Source organism: Pelodiscus sinensis, chromosome 6 (genome assembly GCF_049634645.1).
Source record: "Pelodiscus sinensis isolate JC-2024 chromosome 6, ASM4963464v1, whole genome shotgun sequence".
Taxonomy (NCBI): domain Eukaryota; kingdom Metazoa; phylum Chordata; order Testudines; family Trionychidae; genus Pelodiscus; species Pelodiscus sinensis.
In genome coordinates, this window is record NC_134716.1 from 111,129,897 (window position 1) to 111,147,988 (window position 18,092).

At 38.9% G+C, this 18,092-nt stretch overlaps 1 protein-coding gene across 5 annotated transcripts in view; it reads right to left on the bottom strand.

The window, feature by feature from the left end:
• WDR7 (WD repeat domain 7) overlaps positions 1-18,092 on the bottom strand; it is a 352,131-nt gene that overhangs the window by 170,784 nt on the left and 163,255 nt on the right. The gene's annotated exons all lie outside the window — the stretch shown is intronic.

Here is an 18,092-nt window from a genome sequence, read left to right on the forward strand (position 1 = left end):
ATGGGAGAGAAGTAATGCCTGGTTGCACCTGTCGCTTTCACTTCAAAAAGAGTCCAGCTCCGATAGTAAAAGACAGTAGAGAAAAACCGTTAAGTCTGGCTTCAGAAGCTCAATAAATCGAACAAGTAGGTTGCCTTACAGTCTATACAGAATTAAATTAGTAGTTTTCTGTTCTTTTTAATGTTTTCTTTTATTAAAAGGTTCAAATACAATTATTAGACAAACACTTGTCATGTTTTAGGGAGAGATATTGAGTCATAAGAAACTAAATGTTAATTTTTAACTGTAGCTAGAGGAGAAGGGGAAATTAAATGAATAAATAAATAAAATAGATGAAAAAATTAACCTGAATAGAATCTGATTTGAACCTCATGATAAGTGTTAATGCACTATTAATAATATTTATGCAGAGTTAGTGTCTGAAAGCCTTAATCTTGATTGCAGCCTCATTGTGTAAGGCATGATACAAAACATATGAGATATAGTTCCTACCATTATATGCTTACACTTATAATCTAAGTAATATTGAAAATAATGTAGACATAGAACATTTTCCACTGTATCAAAAGAAGAAAACAACTGCAATATGGATCAAGTCTGAGGTCTTTTATTCATGACACAAAATTCCCCTGAATAAAGACTAAGCATGCCCAGTAATGGAGTTAAGAGGTTAAGGATTTGCAGCATTTGGTATGTAGTTATGATAGACATAACCATTTATCATTCCCATACTCATACAAATACATAAAGAAACTGAAGGAAAAGATCACAAGTGTTTATTTAAACCTCTATTTTAATTTACAATACTTTAAAGATATTATCATTGGACTATATTTTCTTGACATGTTTACACATATAAATATAATATACTTATATGTATATATTTTATGGTATATATTGTATATGCTGTTGTAATTAACAGAGAGCTTATTCATATCACAGAGCACAACTTCCGTACAATTTGCAATCTATAATTAAAGATAATCACTTGGTCTGGATACTACATTACACATGGCTCTAGTATTAATTTTATAGGAACCAATTCATACATTAAATCATCACCTGATTAGTCCTCACATGTCCCCCTGCCATATAAAGTTAAAATAAAATAGTTAGTAACCTTGGCTGTGCCTAGACTGCAGGTTTTTTTTTTTAAAAAGTAGCCTTTTTTTTTGAAAAACTTCACCTGCGTTTAGACTACAGACGTGTTTTCAAAATTAAATCGAAAGAACGTGGCTTTTCTTTCGACAGAGGTACTCCTCATTTCACGAGGAATTATGCCTTTTTTTGAAAGTGCTCTTTTGAAAAAAGGCGCTATGTAATGCAAACTGTGCTTTTTCCAAAAGAGAGCATCCAGACTGCCTAGGTGCTCTCTTTCAAAAAAAGCAACTTGCTTTTTTGAAAGTAGTGATTGTAGTCTACATGCTCTTTTTCGAAAGAAGCTTTTTCGAAAGTATCTTTCGAAAAAGCCTCTTTCGAAAGAGGCTTGCAGTCTAGACGTAGCCCTTATGTAACTGTTGTTCTTTGAGATAAGTTCCTCATGTCCATTCCATGTTACATGTGTACAAGCTACCTGTACCACTGCTGGAGATTTCTAACTTGTATCTGTTGAGCTAACTCTAATTTCCTCTGTAGTATTGTGCAAATGCATTGTATAAGGAGTGTCACTGGCCACACACCCTATCAGATCCTTCTTGCTAGTTAGGATGGATTGTGAAGAGTATATCCGACTATCACTGTATTCAGACTGAGTGGTCTGATGTTTAGGTATGACCATGGTAAACTGAAAATCGACAGATGGTCCAAAACTAAAAGGGACAGTGAATCTGAAACGGTGGTACAATATCCTCAAGCACACCTTCAAAAGGTTTGCTTAGGCCTGCCAAAATATTCTTGAGACTCTCCTTTTCCTTTTGTAGGGTAGGCAGGTGGGGCTTGAAGTGCCTTCTAGAAACATCATAGGGTGGCCCTCAAATTCTCCAGTCCATAAACATCTCATATCCATCTGCTCCAAGTCTTCAAAAGGGAGGTCTTGCATAGATTGCTAGACCTCATGAGGAAGAGCGGATGACTGGAGCCAAGAACAATGCCTCATGGTGACAGTGAAGGCCACATCCTGGCTGCCAAGTTGGCAGCAGCCATAGCTGCCTAGAGAAAGGTCCTGGTCACATTCTTCACCTCCTCCAAGAGGGCAGCAAACTCCTGCATTGAATCTTGGAGCAGAGCATCTTTAAATTTAGTCAAGGAGTCCCACAGATTAAAATCATATCTCCTCAGCAGATCTTGTCAGTTGGAGATATGTTAAGTAAAGGCTACCTATGGAATACAGTTATCTTCTGAAAAGGTCTAGTCTTTTGGCTTCCTTTTGTTTAGGTGTAGTACTGGCCTTGTCTGTACCCTTCATTTGCTTCATGAATTTTATTAATTAGTGCTTGTTCACTATTTTAATAAGAAATTCAAAGAAATTCTTTTGGAGGAAATATGTTGATTAGCTCTTATGTAATGATCAATAAGATGTTTTATAAGTGTACTTTAAAAATATTCAGAAGCTTCAGGGGATAGCCAAGTTAATCTGTACAGCATAAACTATAAAAAAACAGCAAATAGTCTTTAAAGTGCTACCAGACTAACAAAACATATAGGTGATATCATGAGCTTTCGTGGGCACAGCCCACTTCTCCACATCTGAAGAAGTGGGCTGTGCCCACGAAAACTCATGATACAATCTACATGTTTTGTTAGTCTTTAAAGTGCTACCAGACTATTTGTTGTTTTTTAAGTTAATTTAAAAATACTGTTTAGGGCAATTTACCAGTTATGGAAGCAAGACTTACTGGTTTGTAATTCCCCAGATCCCCTTTATTAAAAATATAGCACAGAATTTTCTACCTTTTAAATCCCCTGGTATGGTAGCTTATTAGAGAGAGTAATTACATAAGTTTAACAATAGTTTAGCCACATCATTTTAAAGTTACTCCCAACTGTGATGTGTACCATGTGATCTTAAGTGCCTTGCTGAATTTCAAGTTTATCAGTTTATTCCAATAACAATGTCACCTCATTCCAGGAATACCTCCTCTTTATTGAAAAACAACAGAAATAAAATATTTAGCTTTTCTAAAGAACTTTTATCCTCCTTAATTGCTCCTTTATCCCATGGTGGTCTAGCAAACTCATCAATATTCTACATGCTTTTTACTTCTGATGCATTTCAAAAATTCTTACTTATTTTTAAATGTCTCTTCAAACTCTAACTCAGCTCTTCTAATTTCTTTTTACAAGTTGTCAGCTGGAGTTTATACTATTTTTAAATGGATTTATGAAGATTAGTTTTCCATTCTCCAGAGGATATCTGTTTGACTCAAATAACCTCTTGAAACTTGCCATTTAGCCATTCTAATTTACTTCTTATTTTCCCCACTTTTTTTGGTTTTGTTTGTTGGTTTTTGAGACGGTTTTTAGATCCTGAAGTAGTTTTCAAATACATCTAATGATTATATATTTCTTTATTTTTGACTGAAGTTTAGAGAGCTGATCAAAATGCACTTAAGAACGGGAGATTGTAAATAGATGAGTGCTGCCATCACCAGGTTAGTTTTTGGTATTTGTCTGTTTTGCCCAAATGTATACATTATTTTATTTAGGTATGAAAAGCTTTTTCTAGGGTCAGTATTTTGTTACCATTTTCAACAAATTTATATTATCTCAGCATCACTCATTTTCAAAAAATGTTTTCACTTTCGTTATCCTGCCTGGATGATCATGACTTTCTTTTCCAACTTTTTAGCTTCCACTTGCTAATGAAATATATTCTGCACCATGTATCTCATATATACATTCAGACCTTGAATATTTTGGTAAATCCAAATTTCTAGTTGCCACCAAGCCAGCCTCTAAAAATTGCTCCTAAAACGTATATTTATATGCACCCATCAGGTAATTTGGCGCCAGATTCTTGATTTTTCAAGAGCAAATCCCTGTTGCAGAAAGGCATAAATCCAGAACTGGTAAAAGCAGACATTTTAGAAGAAGCAGCTGAAACCTGGCCACGTATGTCAATGATGTTACTGCTCCCTGCCCTATTATTTTTTAAATGAATATAAACAGAATTGGCAGGTAAAAAAAGTGTTAGAGCTACATTTTTAAAAAGAAAAAGAAGGACAACTTTTAAATAAATCTCTTCTATGAAGGTTCCACTTCCAAATTTTATGTGGTCTCGGTTCTAGTTTCTTCTCACAGATAAAACCATGCATATTTTAAGATTCTCTAGTGACCTCAGAAGACTAAAAGCAACCTTTAAAAATTATTTTGAATGGGCTGAAATTGTTTTTCTTTTTTTTTAAAAAGAAAAGCATTTTCACAATTTGATCATTTGCAATCTAAGCCTGCATAAGTTTAAAGCAATTGAAAGGATACTGAGAATTAGTACAACAGTCTAATTGTATTCTGTGATACGTTTTACACTGTCAAGTAAAATTGTAAGGTACACGACTACAGGCAGTCCCCGACTTACGTCGGATCCGCACTTACGAACGGGGCTTTTCTCGCCCTGGAGCTCACGGGCGGTGGATCGCCACCCGTGTCCTCCGGGGCTAGAAAAGCTTCTCCCGGTCTCCCTGGTCTGCTGGGGGGGTCTAGCAAAGCCGCTGGACCCCCCCCTCCCAGCAGACCAGGGACACCCAAGCAAAGCCGCCCAGGCGGGGGGAGTCCTGCTGCCTGGGCGGCTGTGCTCGTTCGCCCCGGAGCAAAGCCACCCAGGCAGCGGGACTACCCCCGCCTGGGCGGCTTTGCTCCTGTCCCCCTGGTCTGCTGGGGGGGGGGGTGCAGTTAGTGCCCCCCCCCCCAGCAGACCAGGCTTTTCTTGCCTACCCCTGGGGTAGGCAGCAGGGGGCTGCCGGGTTGGTCCCGCAGCGCCGCTCCGGACCAACCCGGCAGCACCCCAGCTGCTCTGCCCCAGGCATCCTGATTCAGCCGCTGCTGGTCAGTTTCAGCAGCAGCTGAATCAGGACACCTGGGGCAGAGCAGCTGGGGTGCTGCTGGGTTGCTCCAGTAGCGCCGAGGAGCCACGCTACTGGAGCAATCCAGCAGCACCCCAGCTGCTCTGCCCCAGGCGTCCCCAAGTCAGCCGCTGCTGAAACTGACCAGCGGCTGACTACAGGAAGCCCGAGGCAGAGTTGCTCTGCCCCAGGCTTCCTGGAATCAGCCGCTGATCAGTTTCAGGAGCAGCTGACTTGGGGACGCCTGGGTTTCTTAAGTTGAATCTGTATGTAAGTCAGAACTGGCATCCAGATTCAGCCGCGGTTGAAACTGATCAGTTTCAGCAGCGGCTGACGCCAGTTCCGAGTTACATACAGATTCAACTTAAGAACAAACCTACAGTCCCTATCTTGTACGTAACCCGGGGACTGCCTGTAATAGATGAATAACAGCATTAGTATTGATTACTTATTAAAAACAAAACTTCAGGTCCAGGGCTGCTGAGAGAATTGCCAGGTCCCCCGTCGGTGACCCTTGTTACATCACAAAATGCAGTACATTTGATTAAGGGTAGTAAGTCTTAATGACTGAGCCTAATATTTCTTGAATCACAGGTTACACCATCAACATGGTACAGAGGGTCTCAACCTTTCTACTGTACCCCTTTCAGAAGTCTGATATATCTTATATCTCCCCTCAAGTTGCACCTTACATAAAAACTACTTGCTTGCAAAATCAAACATAAAAATAGAAGCTTCAGAGGCGTAGCTGAGTTAGTTTGTAACTGGAACAACTTTTAAGAAAACAACAACAAACAGTCTTGCAGAATTTTAAAGCCCAACAAAACATGTAGATGGTATCATGAGCTTTCGTGGGCACAACCCACAGGAAGATGGGTCATCTGAGATTTCCAGGTTTGCACAAACACTCCCCCAATCCTCAACCAGAAGTTTTCTATCTACTACTGAAGATACGCAACTCTGGAAATCCTGGACGAACCATCATATCCAGCACTGGCATACTTACAACAGGATTATCTGGTTGTACTGATTCTCTCCTCAGACCCTATGCTACCAGCACTCCTAGGGTATGTCTACACTAGCCCCCCTAATTCAAACTAGGGTGACTAATGTAGGCATTCGAACTTGCAAATGAAGCCCGGGATTTAAATATCCCGGGCTTCATTTGCATGTTCCCGGGTGGACGCCATTTTTAAATCCCCTTAGTTCGAACTGACTGCCCGTAGCTACACGCAGCAGTCAGAAGTTAATCCTTAGTTCGGATTAACTGTTACTCCTCCTGCAAGGAGCCCCTCCATATGCCAACATCTTTATGGCTGACCTTGAACAACGTTTCCTCAGCTCTCGCCCCCTAGCACCTTTACTCTACTTACACTACATTGATGACATCTTCATCATAAGGACCCATGGGAAAGAGACCCTTAAAGAATTTCACAGGGATTTCAACTACTTCCACTCCACCATCAACCTCAGCCTTGACCAGTCTACATGAGAGATCCACCTCCTTGAACTACAGTACAATTACCTCACAGACACATTTCCAGCACCTTACACTGGAAACCTACTGACCATTACACTTACCTTTCATGCCTCTAGTTTCCATCCAAGACACATCTCAATCTACTGTTTACTGCTAAGCCCTAAAATACAATCAGATTTGCTCCAATCCCACAGAGACAAACATCTACTGAATCTATATAGAGCAGCGTTTCCCAAACTATGGACACGGCAAAAATATAACAGGCCTCAGCATGGCTGCCAGGGTGTTCTGGGCTCCAAGTATGCCCGTGCGGTGCCGCGTCCCCGAGCCCTGGCCCGGGCTGGATGGAGGATGCATCTGTGAGTTCCGGCCTCCTAGCTGACCCGTGCGGCGCCACGTCCACGAGCCCTAGCCCGGGCTGGACGGAGGATGCAGCTGGGAGTTTCCGCCTCCCACCTGGCCCATGCAGCGCCGCGTCCCCGGGCTGGACAGAGAATGCAGCTGGGAGTTCCCAACTCCCAGCTGGCCCATGTGGCGCCGCATCCCCAAGCCCTGGCCTGGGCTGGATGAAGGATGCAGCCGGGATTGCTGGACGGTGGTGGTCTCCACGGGTGAATGGCGGATTACTTCTTACAGGATTTCAGTGGCTCCTCGAGGGGGCGGGCTCTCTGTAGGGGCAGCACAGTGCTTTGGCAGTGCTGGGGAGCGCAGGCCACCTGGCAAGGGCAGGGAAAGGGCTTCGTCTCCTCAGAAGCACATGTATTTTCATGTAGCCAAGCTTGTTCATTGGTTTTCCTGTCATGTGATACAGCAGCCTCAGCTTGTTTCTGCACAGTGCGTATCCTCTTAGGTTAACTGCTTAAGCTTTCTTCATTTATTTTCAATAATATACCCTCTCATTTTCATCTTCAATATGGATAAATGGCTGAAGAATGTGACTGTAAATACAACTAAAAAATGTTTGAATGATGTGCAGCCTAGTACCAGTGTGCAGCCAAGTACAAGTGAGAATAAGAAGATAAAAACTCCTTGGACTCGCAATTATTCTGAGGAGTATTTGAAATTTGGTTTTATAAGTGTTGGTAGTTATAATCACTTGCCATTATGACTAATCTGTCACACAGAACTATCCAATGAGTGTATGAAACCATCAAAACTGAAATGCTATTTGGAATGCAAACATCCAGAATATGCGAGTAAGCTCATAGATTTTTTCATAAATAAGAGAAATGAATTAGCTTTTTCTAAAAAAAAGCATGAAAACTGCATTTTCAATGGGCTCTTCAAATGAAAACTTTGTGTTGGCTTCATATGAAGCTTCAAAACTAATAGCCGAGACAGGTGAAAGGTTAATACTTCCTGCACTGAATATTATTACATCCCGTATTTATGGAGGAAAAAAGGGAAATCAGTTGGGTTCTCTGTCTTTATCCAACAATACAGTGAAATGTAGAACTGAAGAAATGGCGAAAAATATTGAAGAAACGCTCATTCATCGACTACAGAATCGTCAGTTTTTTGCATTACAAGTGGATGAAAGCACTGATATAGCTGACACTGCCAATTTGAAATGTTTTGTTAGATATGATTATGAAAGCTCCATTCAGAAAGATCTCTTATTTTGTAAACCACTTCCAACAAGAACAGCTGTCGAAATTTTTAAGCTAATCAATGATTGTATTATGCAAAGTGATATTGACTAGAAAAAGTGTGTTGGACTGAGCTGTGATGGGCCTCAAGGAAAGGCAGGTTCTTGCACTAGGCTTTTCCCGTGGACTCGAGCTGTAGCACCTGACTGTGTATGGGTGCCCTGCAGTATTCACAGAAAGTTTTCACAGCTAGGGCCTATGCCATCACTTTTGTGCCTATGCCATCACTTTTGAGTTCCACTCTTCAAGAATGTGTGAAGTTTATAAATTATATAAAATCTCATCCTTTGAATTTCAGAATCTTTACTGCTTTGTCCAACAAATTAGGAAGTCAACATGAGCATCTCTTACTACACTGTGAGGTTCAATGGCTGTTGAAAAGAAACATTTTGAAACGACTCTTTGAAATGAAGGATGAAGTTTTATTGTTCTTGGAGCGACACCCTCTATCGGCAAAAGATGTTATATTTACATTTAAAGACAGGTTTCATATATTTGATTGGTTAACAAAGGTGGCTTACTTATGTGACATATTTTGTCTTTTGAATGATTTAAGTTTGATTTAAGTTTGAATTTACAAAGCACTAAAATTAATATTTTCAAAGTTCATGAGAAAGTTGAGGCAACAATTTAAAAACTTTATTTATGGGCACAGTGAGTTAAGAGAAACTTTAAGTCTTTTTGTACTTTAACTGAATTACAAGAAAAATATGCTGAAACTAATATCTCAGATGCGATTTCTGCAGCAATCCAAGAACACCTCTTGGGGCTAACATCAAGTTCAAATGAATACTTTCTTCCAACTGATGCCAGTAAAATGTGGAGTAAGAACCTGTTTACTGTTGACACCGAAAATGAAGAAATACTACAATTGAGTGCATCAGAAGTGGATTCATTAATTGATCTTTTCTGTGAGACTGCCTTAAAAGAGAACTTTGATAAACTCTCCTTGATTGATTTTTGGTTGAGCTGTAGAAATGAATATTCACATTTATCTGAGAAAGCAGTCAAATTCTTAATGCCTTTCGTCACGACATATAAGTGTGAAACTAGTTTCTCATCTTTGATTTTCTTAAAAAATAAATATAGAAATAGACTGAATGTAGAACCAGATTTGAGGATAAAACTTTCTTCTTTTGCTCCTGACAAAGTTTCTATGTGATACAAAACAACATCACCCTTCCCATTAATTCTCTTTTTAGTTATTTAAAAGTTATAATGTGCACACAAATGACTTATATTCAACTCATTGAATTATAAATAAACTTTACAACTGTTAAAATTCTACTGGTTAAATTGTAATTAAGATTTATGTTATGTACTGTTATTATTGTGAATAAATAATACACAGTGAAAATGTATTCATTTTTCATTCTTTTTCTTAATATGCATTTATATTTTTGGGCTGCAAAAAACAGTACTAAAAAAAATGGGTTCCAACTAAAGTAAAAAGTTGGGGAAACCCTGGTCTAGCTAGCTTTCTATCCATCTTACAGTCCACTTATGCAATCCATATTCCCTTAACTTTCTGGCAAGAATATTGTGGGTGACCGTATCAAAAGTTTTGCTAAAGCTGACACTGACAGCTGACTACTGACACTGACAGCAGGTTGGCTACACCTGCTCTACGGGAAAGAATTAATGGACAAAAATCAGATATCCAAAAAGGTAATACACAGAAACCTCATTAATGGATCTCAAAGTCACTGTATTGTTTCAGGCCAGTTCACAGGCCAAATACACAGGGAAGCACTGGATCTTAGAAATCAAACCTGTAAATGAAGTTATCACAAAGGTATGAATAAAGACATTGGCTGGATAGCCCGCTATATTCCACATCCTAATGACATAAAAAAAAAACAATGGGTATTTAAGAACAATTTGCAACTTCTCTATCAGCTTTATGTAGCATGAAGAATCTAACTGACTATTACTTTCCCTTTTTTCCCCTCCTTCTTCCCCCTCCCCATCCCTTATTTATTTCAAAACTGGACCTTTAATAACTCTGTTCATCTGAAGAAGTGGGATGTGCCCATGAATGCTCATGTTTTGTTAGTCTTTAAGAGTCTGCAAAACTATTTGTTGTTTTTTAAGTTTTTATAAAAATAGTAGTGTGCTATAGCACACTTACTAAAAATTTACGTATTTTCCTAACTGCATCAAATAATTAAAAAATAAATCAATTGGGCTATAAATATAGTACTTAATATATAGAATAGTATAAACAAATCATTCTCAGTTTGAAATTTTTGGTGTACTGATTTGGCTAGTGCTTTCTGTGTAGTCTGTTGTAAAAGTAGGCAAATATCTAGATATAATGATGTATCCCCTGGAATATCTCTGTGTACCCTTTATTGAGAACCCATATCACAAGCAAAATTATTTTTGTAGGTCTCGACATATTAATCTGCAGAACCAGCTAAAGTAAAGTTCATTTTTATAAAGTTGGAAGTGTGATCATAAGAAGCCTATGAATGGAGTATAGATGTTGACATCAAGAGCATGGCACTTTGACTGATCTTTATCGATGCTAATTACATTTCTATAATGTGGTTGGCAGCAACAACAGGAGCTCAGAGGCCACAGTGATAGGCAGAATATAAATAGTTCAATGATAGCATATTCTCTCAATGAACACAGAAATCCCAAAGACAGGCTTTTTCTTTTTCAGATATTTATTTTATCACAATCTGAGAATCCAGAGGTTAAAGCATTAGAAAGCTGCAGCAGTACTTTATTTATTATTAGAATACAGAACCTCAACAGACAAGAACCAAAAATAGAGAAAGCAGGCTGCTCTCTGAGGCCCACTTTGTTCTTGGATGGCTTTTTTTTTTTTGTAGATAGACCCTGAAAAAATATGCTGCACTTCCACACAGAGCTCTCTAGCCCACAAGTGGAACAGGAAACCCCTTTCAAGTTTAAAGTGATTGCTTGTAATTCTAGCATACACAACAAGGTTAGCACCACAGTAAAACTGAAATCTCTCTTAAAGGCACACGTAAAATATCTAAATCAACCAAAATTCTTACCTCCCAGTATTGGAATTCTTCTCTCCTCTTCCTCCCCTTCTCCCCTCAAAACCCCCATACATTACCACTTTTAACATTTAGTGGCAAACAGAAAAAACAAGATGCAAATTAAGTCAGAGGACATGTACAACAAATAGACATTTACAGTAATATATTCTAAAAGCGATGTTGATTTTAGTTTATTATAGAAGCTAGCCCTGAAAATGTAGCCCAGTATGAGATGGTGGGTTCTCAGTACTTTTGAATAGCAAATTAGTTGTATAAGTCCAAATATAGACTTGGAAAACTAGACGGAGGCAACTAGTTCTGAAAACTGTGGCCACAGCTTTTGTGTTCTTGGTTCATTTGCTAGTGGACAGTTTATTTGCTGCTGATCTGACTGCACATCTGGAGAGACCTTGAATAGTCTCTTCTGAAAATACAATACTAATATGTGTATTAAGGGGCTTTTTTCAACCTAGATCCACTACAGGGTTTTGTGCTGTCAGGTACCAGTGTTAAATGTTTGGAAATGACATCAAACATGTAGTACAACTGTTCTCACTATCTACTTGTGTGCCATCCCTTCTCTTAGCCAATACAGTACATTGGTGACTGTCACCAAATAGTACAGTACTATCACAGACATGCCAACACAGTACATTGGCGACTATTAGGTATAAGGCGCTCCATGTTATACTATCCAGAATGGAGGAGCTTATGTTAACTGAATATATTATGCTTGTCCCACAATGCTCTGTTTATTCATGTCAAGTTATAGATCCCACAACACCGTACACAGCACAGCTTGGCATTTGGCATGTGTAAAGATGGAACTTGTCAGAAAGAAGGCACCTGAATGTTCTGTCATGTTTCAAACTTGAAGGGTATCTTTATGGTCCCTAGTACTTGGAATGTGGAATCCAAAATAAGAGATAAGGAAAGATACAGAACAACATGTTAAGGAAGTGGTAAGAACTGGTGGGCTGGATCTTAATTGACTTATAAAGTGCTTTCAGCTTATATAAAACCAAACTATAAATATGTCTAATTTGAATGCATACTTCAGAACACACCTTCTGAATAAGAGGAACTGAATGTTGTAAGACTTCTCCCCTCCTCACTTTTGGGTATATGCTGCTGTTTTTCTTTACAATCTTACAAAGACAAACAAAAACCCCTAAGATTAGTCAACTAGGTTACCTAAAAGCACTTAGCTATGGTAGTTATTACTGACTTGTTAAAGAGGCTAAATGAGGAGTACAAAAGAATTAGCTTTTTTATACATTTATAAACATTTGTCTATACATGCACACAAATGCATGCACAATATTTCATAACGAACACACACACGCACGCACACACTTACTTTATCTTTAAAGGTGGTGCACATTGTATAAGGCCTATAGAAAGTCACAGCTGGCCAACAGCCTGGTTTTTAAAATCCCTTTTTTCCCCTTTAACAGGGTTTGCACGCCAAAAGACATAATTCAAAAGTGTGATGTAAAAACTTCTGAAATATGAGACACTGCTGTCATTACTCTTGTGAGTTACAACTTTTTTCAAACAGGCTTGTGATCAATTATAAGGGCAATCCATGTAAGATATAGAATATATATAATAGTATGCCACAGTATAATGTAATTTATTTCCATCACTGAAGTAATATCACACAGATCACCAGAGACCAAATTTGAAAGTTCATTCTGAAGGTTATTCCCTCATGTAGGTCTATTTTGTACCACTGCTCAACTTGCACATTTTACCAACTTCAACTATTTGCTACATAATGACACTTTCTTTCTACATTGTTTAATTTTAACAATCTCAGCAAGAAACTTGTTCAAAGATGAAAACCAAGCAATCAGGAGACTATGCCTGTAAGGCGCAACACTGAACATGATTTAAAAGCCAAGTCTGGTTTAGAAAACAAATTCAAATCTCTATGTGAACTTTTAATCTAGCATATCCTGTGTTCATGTTTTTAAGTGTCTGTGACACTGTACACCCATATTTTTATGGAAAAGTGTTTTTGAATATGAATACACATTACTCAAACATGCGTTATACAAAATGGGGCATATGTCCCATCATCGGAGAGCTAGTAATCCACTGCCCCTGAACATGTATATTCTATTTGTGTGGATATATTATTCTTGTATATAAAGTTAGAATTATGAAGTATATGCCTATTTATATATATGTAGATGTTTTAATGAGGGCCATTAGCAGTGCTCAAGGCCATGATGTGTGATTAGTAATATTTTTCCTGCAAGCCTAAACAGTTGTCGATCTCTCTCTTTCATTGACAAAGGGGGAAAACATCTTATGAGCTCACTCTGTATAAACTTTATATCCAGCACGAGATGGATTTATTGGGGGGTTTGGCCCCATTTGTGCTTTGCATCAGGGTGCTGTGTCAAATCCCTGTGACTTCCACAAGCCGAGCTCTTCCCTGTTTCTGTGTTACTCTGTTGGGGGCTGTGACCTCAACACTGTGCCACTGATGGGGAAGATAAGAGATTCTTGTTGATGAATGGATGTAGGATGCCCTGGAAAGCAGGGAGGCAGGCTCAGTGGTATGATTAGCCTATCAGGTGACAGTCTTTAGAGGGATCTCTGTGATCTAGCCCATCACAGTGTCCTCAGGCGTTTGATGTTGACTTGGCACTCTTTTTCGTCTGGTCTCTTCAGTAAAATGTATATCTGGTGCCATATGCAAGTATAACTCAGAATCTGTAGATCTCATACATTTCTGTTTTTCCAAGTGGTCACCCTGTAAAGAATTGGTTGGGTGCCCTGAGCCAGCAGTATTGCCTAATGCAATACTGACACTCTGGAGTGTTAAAAATATTTAAAAGTTATTTTGCAAAATCAAGCATGCAAAAATTAGGAAATTCCAAATTTATAATTTCCTGTTAAACCTTAATATTTTACCATTCATTAATTCTTTTTCACACAGGGTGGACTTTTGTCGACAAAACTATACCTGCGTCCACACTTCCAGTTATGTCAACATAACGTCGACAAAACTCAGCAGTTTTGTCGACGTATGTAAACCTCATTCTACGAGTAATAACGCCTTTTGTCGACAGAGTTCTGTCGATAGAAGGCATTAGTGCAGCTACACTGTCTTTTGCGTCCATACTGTTATGTCGACAAAGTGGCTTGCTTTGTCGACAGACCTGGATGTAGTCTAGATGCTCTTTGTCGACAGTATCTGTCGACAAAACTCTGTAGTCTAGACATACCCACAAAAACCCAGTCCCGTTCAGTGCACAGGATGGATATTTAAGGATGCAGAATTAATAATGTGCAAGTAATTATAAAACTTAATTTTGAGTACTTGAATTCACAAAATAATTTTATATGCAATTATATATATATAGTACAAACAGTAAGTTCCATTAATATACAAATGAGAATCATTTATAGACCAATAAGCAGAAAAGACTGCTGTCCCAGAGCCCTCTCTTATTCACTCCTTTCTTTTCAATTTTTTTTTTCTAAAAACATACTTTGTAGACTTTTTAAAAATCAAAAATTTCATGCTATAAAACACTCACTTTCTGCTGGGGTTTGGTTAATACAACTATAACAAAAAAATTAACGTTTAGCAAAAGTTATCATTCAGTCACAACACATTTACTTTCTATTCTACATAGCTCTTTTAAAGGTAATGACCAGAGCATCTTCTGTCATGGTATGAATGATTCCACCTCCCAAAACTAGCACCATTGTCCATCATCCTGTCTATGACTGAGTGCTATTAAGGAACAGAGAAAATCACTCCTATGAGTTCTCTCTCCTTTTGGGAAAGGGAAATTCTCCTGCCTGCTCTAACATGCCTTCATCCCACTCAAGCCTTGTCAATACTTACCTGGATGGTCAAATTAAGATATGCAACTCCAGCTATATTAATTCTGTAGCTAGAGTCGATGTACCCCTGGTAATCACCCTGTGCTTATGAGAGAGAATTGCGATCGACACAGCTACAACTACATGAATACTTACAAAAAAGCATTCTTTACGAGGGGTGACTCATGGGAGGGCATGTGGGGGTCACATGTCTTCAAATGCTGTGGGAAGGAGGGGCTGGGCAGCAGCTGCTGGGGAATTAGCAAGGGTGAGACCTGGTGCCTGCAGGAGAGTCTTGGTCTGCCCCCACTCAAGCAGCAGCGGTGGGAAGCAGAACAAGACAGCCTTGTTACTTTGCTTTCCCCACCATACCACTCTGAGGGATGGGGGCAGAACTGCCTCCACAGTCTACAAGGGGAAGCAGAGAAATGGAGCAAGTGAGTGCGGTAGGACATTGTCGGTGGGCTGCCTCAGCTGGGGTGGGTGTGTAGCAAAGGCGAGGAAGAGCAGGGGCACAGTAAGGATGGGAAGACGGTGGAGCAGGGGCAGAGGAAGGGCAGGAAGGGGTATAACAGGGCCAGAGAAAAGGCAAAGCAGAGTTGTCCTGGTCCTTTCCTGGACTGTGAGGGTTACGAGGCTCCTCACATCATCCTACCCCTCCCACTAACCAGTTTCTCTGTTCTTTACTACCTGGCTCTTCTTTCTGATGCACATCAAAAACATGAATCTTCCCAGATGTCGGAGAACCCCCCTACCTGGTTCTCATCAACCAACAGAAGAAAAACAAATTCAACTACCAACAGAAGTTGGTGCAATAAAAGGTATTACCTTACCCACCTTTTTTTTTACCTGTAGTCTGAGACTACATCTACACTGCAATGCTATTTTGAGATACCAGAGTATCCCAGAATAGCTACCCTGCATCTTCAGAGCACGTCCATTATTTCTAAATATAATGGGATTCGCTATTCCAACATCCCTGTAAACTACATTCCATGAGGAGTAAGGGATGTTTTGAAATAGAGGGCTATTTCAAGATAAGATTGAAATAAGAAACACAATTAAGCTGTATCTAGACTAAATCCCTCTTTCGAAAGAAGGATGTAAATTAGACATATCAAAATTGCAAATAAAGCCGGGATTTGAATTTCCTGCACTTCTGTTGCATAATTCTTTTTGAAAGAACTGCGTCTAGACCGCGGTTTTACTTTCAAAATAGTGTTTTCAAAAAAACGCCATGACGTGATTATGCAATTGAAGCATGGGAAATTCAAATCCCAGCTTAATTTGCAATTTCGATGTCTAATTTACATCCCTCTTTCGAAAGAGGGATTTAGTTTAGACGTACGCTAAGTGTAGCTTAAATTGCGTAACTTATTTTGAGCTACGGTGCAGTATAGGCACACACACGCACAGTTTTTTGGCTAATTGTATAAATAAATGATTCTGAGATGTCTCAGCTGTTGCCATTTTATTAGTACTTCCCAGAAGAAATCAATTCTACTGAGATTGGGACTAATACTCCAAGCCCTATCCACTTCAATAGAGCTACTTCTTTAAGCAAGGATTACCTACATGAGTAATGCCTGAGAGTACAAGTCCATAATTTTTACTACACATTTGAATGTATACGAGAGGCTAAAGATTTTCACTGTTTTATAATAAATTCTATTATAAACACAACATGAAAAATATGTTGAACACATAATAAAATTTACCTACAAGCAACTCAGTCTCCAGCCCCTTTCATGCATGAAAACATTAACCAATATTTCCGTTGTTGTCAGCATACATAGAAGACAACAGATTCTGGTTTCTTTACCTCTTATTCATACTTATTTTAAAAGAATAAACTGCAATAGCCATTTAATACTGTAAATATGTTTAATTATTTAAGATCTTGTTTAGTTTTCCATCTTTGCATCTCCCTTTCTACAGCAACACAAGCTGTTCCGCGCAGTGGAAATGCTGATGAAAGGAAAAGCCTGTGTTTTTTGACAGCAGCAGTGAACTCTGACCTCCAAGGACCATAAAATAGCCAACTTGGGTCCATTTTACATGAGCGAGTTGGGTAATATATGTGTCCTAGCTTAAGTTTACAGAGATAGAAAACACTCTGTGAAAACGATAGAAATTATATGAAAAACCTTTTAGGCTCAATAAAAAAAGTAAATCCATAGTTTCCCTTGATTTTATCAAGAATGTTTACATGACAGTAGATAGACAATTCTCTATGTGGGATTCAAACAATTTTTCAGCATACAGTTGCACTGAACAGTTGAAAATGAACGGAGTGTATGGAGACAAAGCCACTGCAATCTGTAGAACTGGTCCTATATTTAATCATAAATGGGATTACAACAACTACTAATCCATCTCTTCAGGCACGGGCATATTGCCTAGTATACAGACCTCAAAGGAATAACCTGGGGGGAGGGGAAAGAGAGGAGAACATTCACCTGAAAATATTAGATATGTTTTAAACACATTCCTCCCCCATTCTTTCCTACAAAGAAAATTAGTCTAATTCAATCCACAACATAATACAGACAGACAATAATTCTGAGACAAGGGGTTGGTGACCCTGCTTCATGAATTTCCCTATGCACCCCGTAGCCTCACCTCTCCAGCTTGCAGAAGCTACTGCTAACATACAATGAACCATGGAGTGTGCCAAACTATGCAAGATGGAGTCCTCAAAATCAAATGCACCCAACTAAACTGAGATGCTGTGGGGAAGCTTAGTTTAATAAAAATTAGAGATATTTTTGAAAGCCCCTTCAGGTTGTTCTTGCAGTAGTCATTACCTGCTAGTCCCAGAGTTCACTCCTACCACAAAATGCATAGTCAGACATCCTTGACTCTAGCAGCCTGACCTTTCATAGCCAGCACCAAAAATTTACCAGAATCTATATGACCCTTTCATAACACTTGAAGATGCCTCAAAAGATACCACTTTTGTTTAACTAAATAAAATATTTGAAAAATATGGAAAAGAAGAAAAAAGGCGATCAAATTAAAATTCCTATACATCCACAGGAATAGGCCACTTTTAAAATTTGTTTTAGACAGCTCATTTAGAGTCCTCGTTTATCAA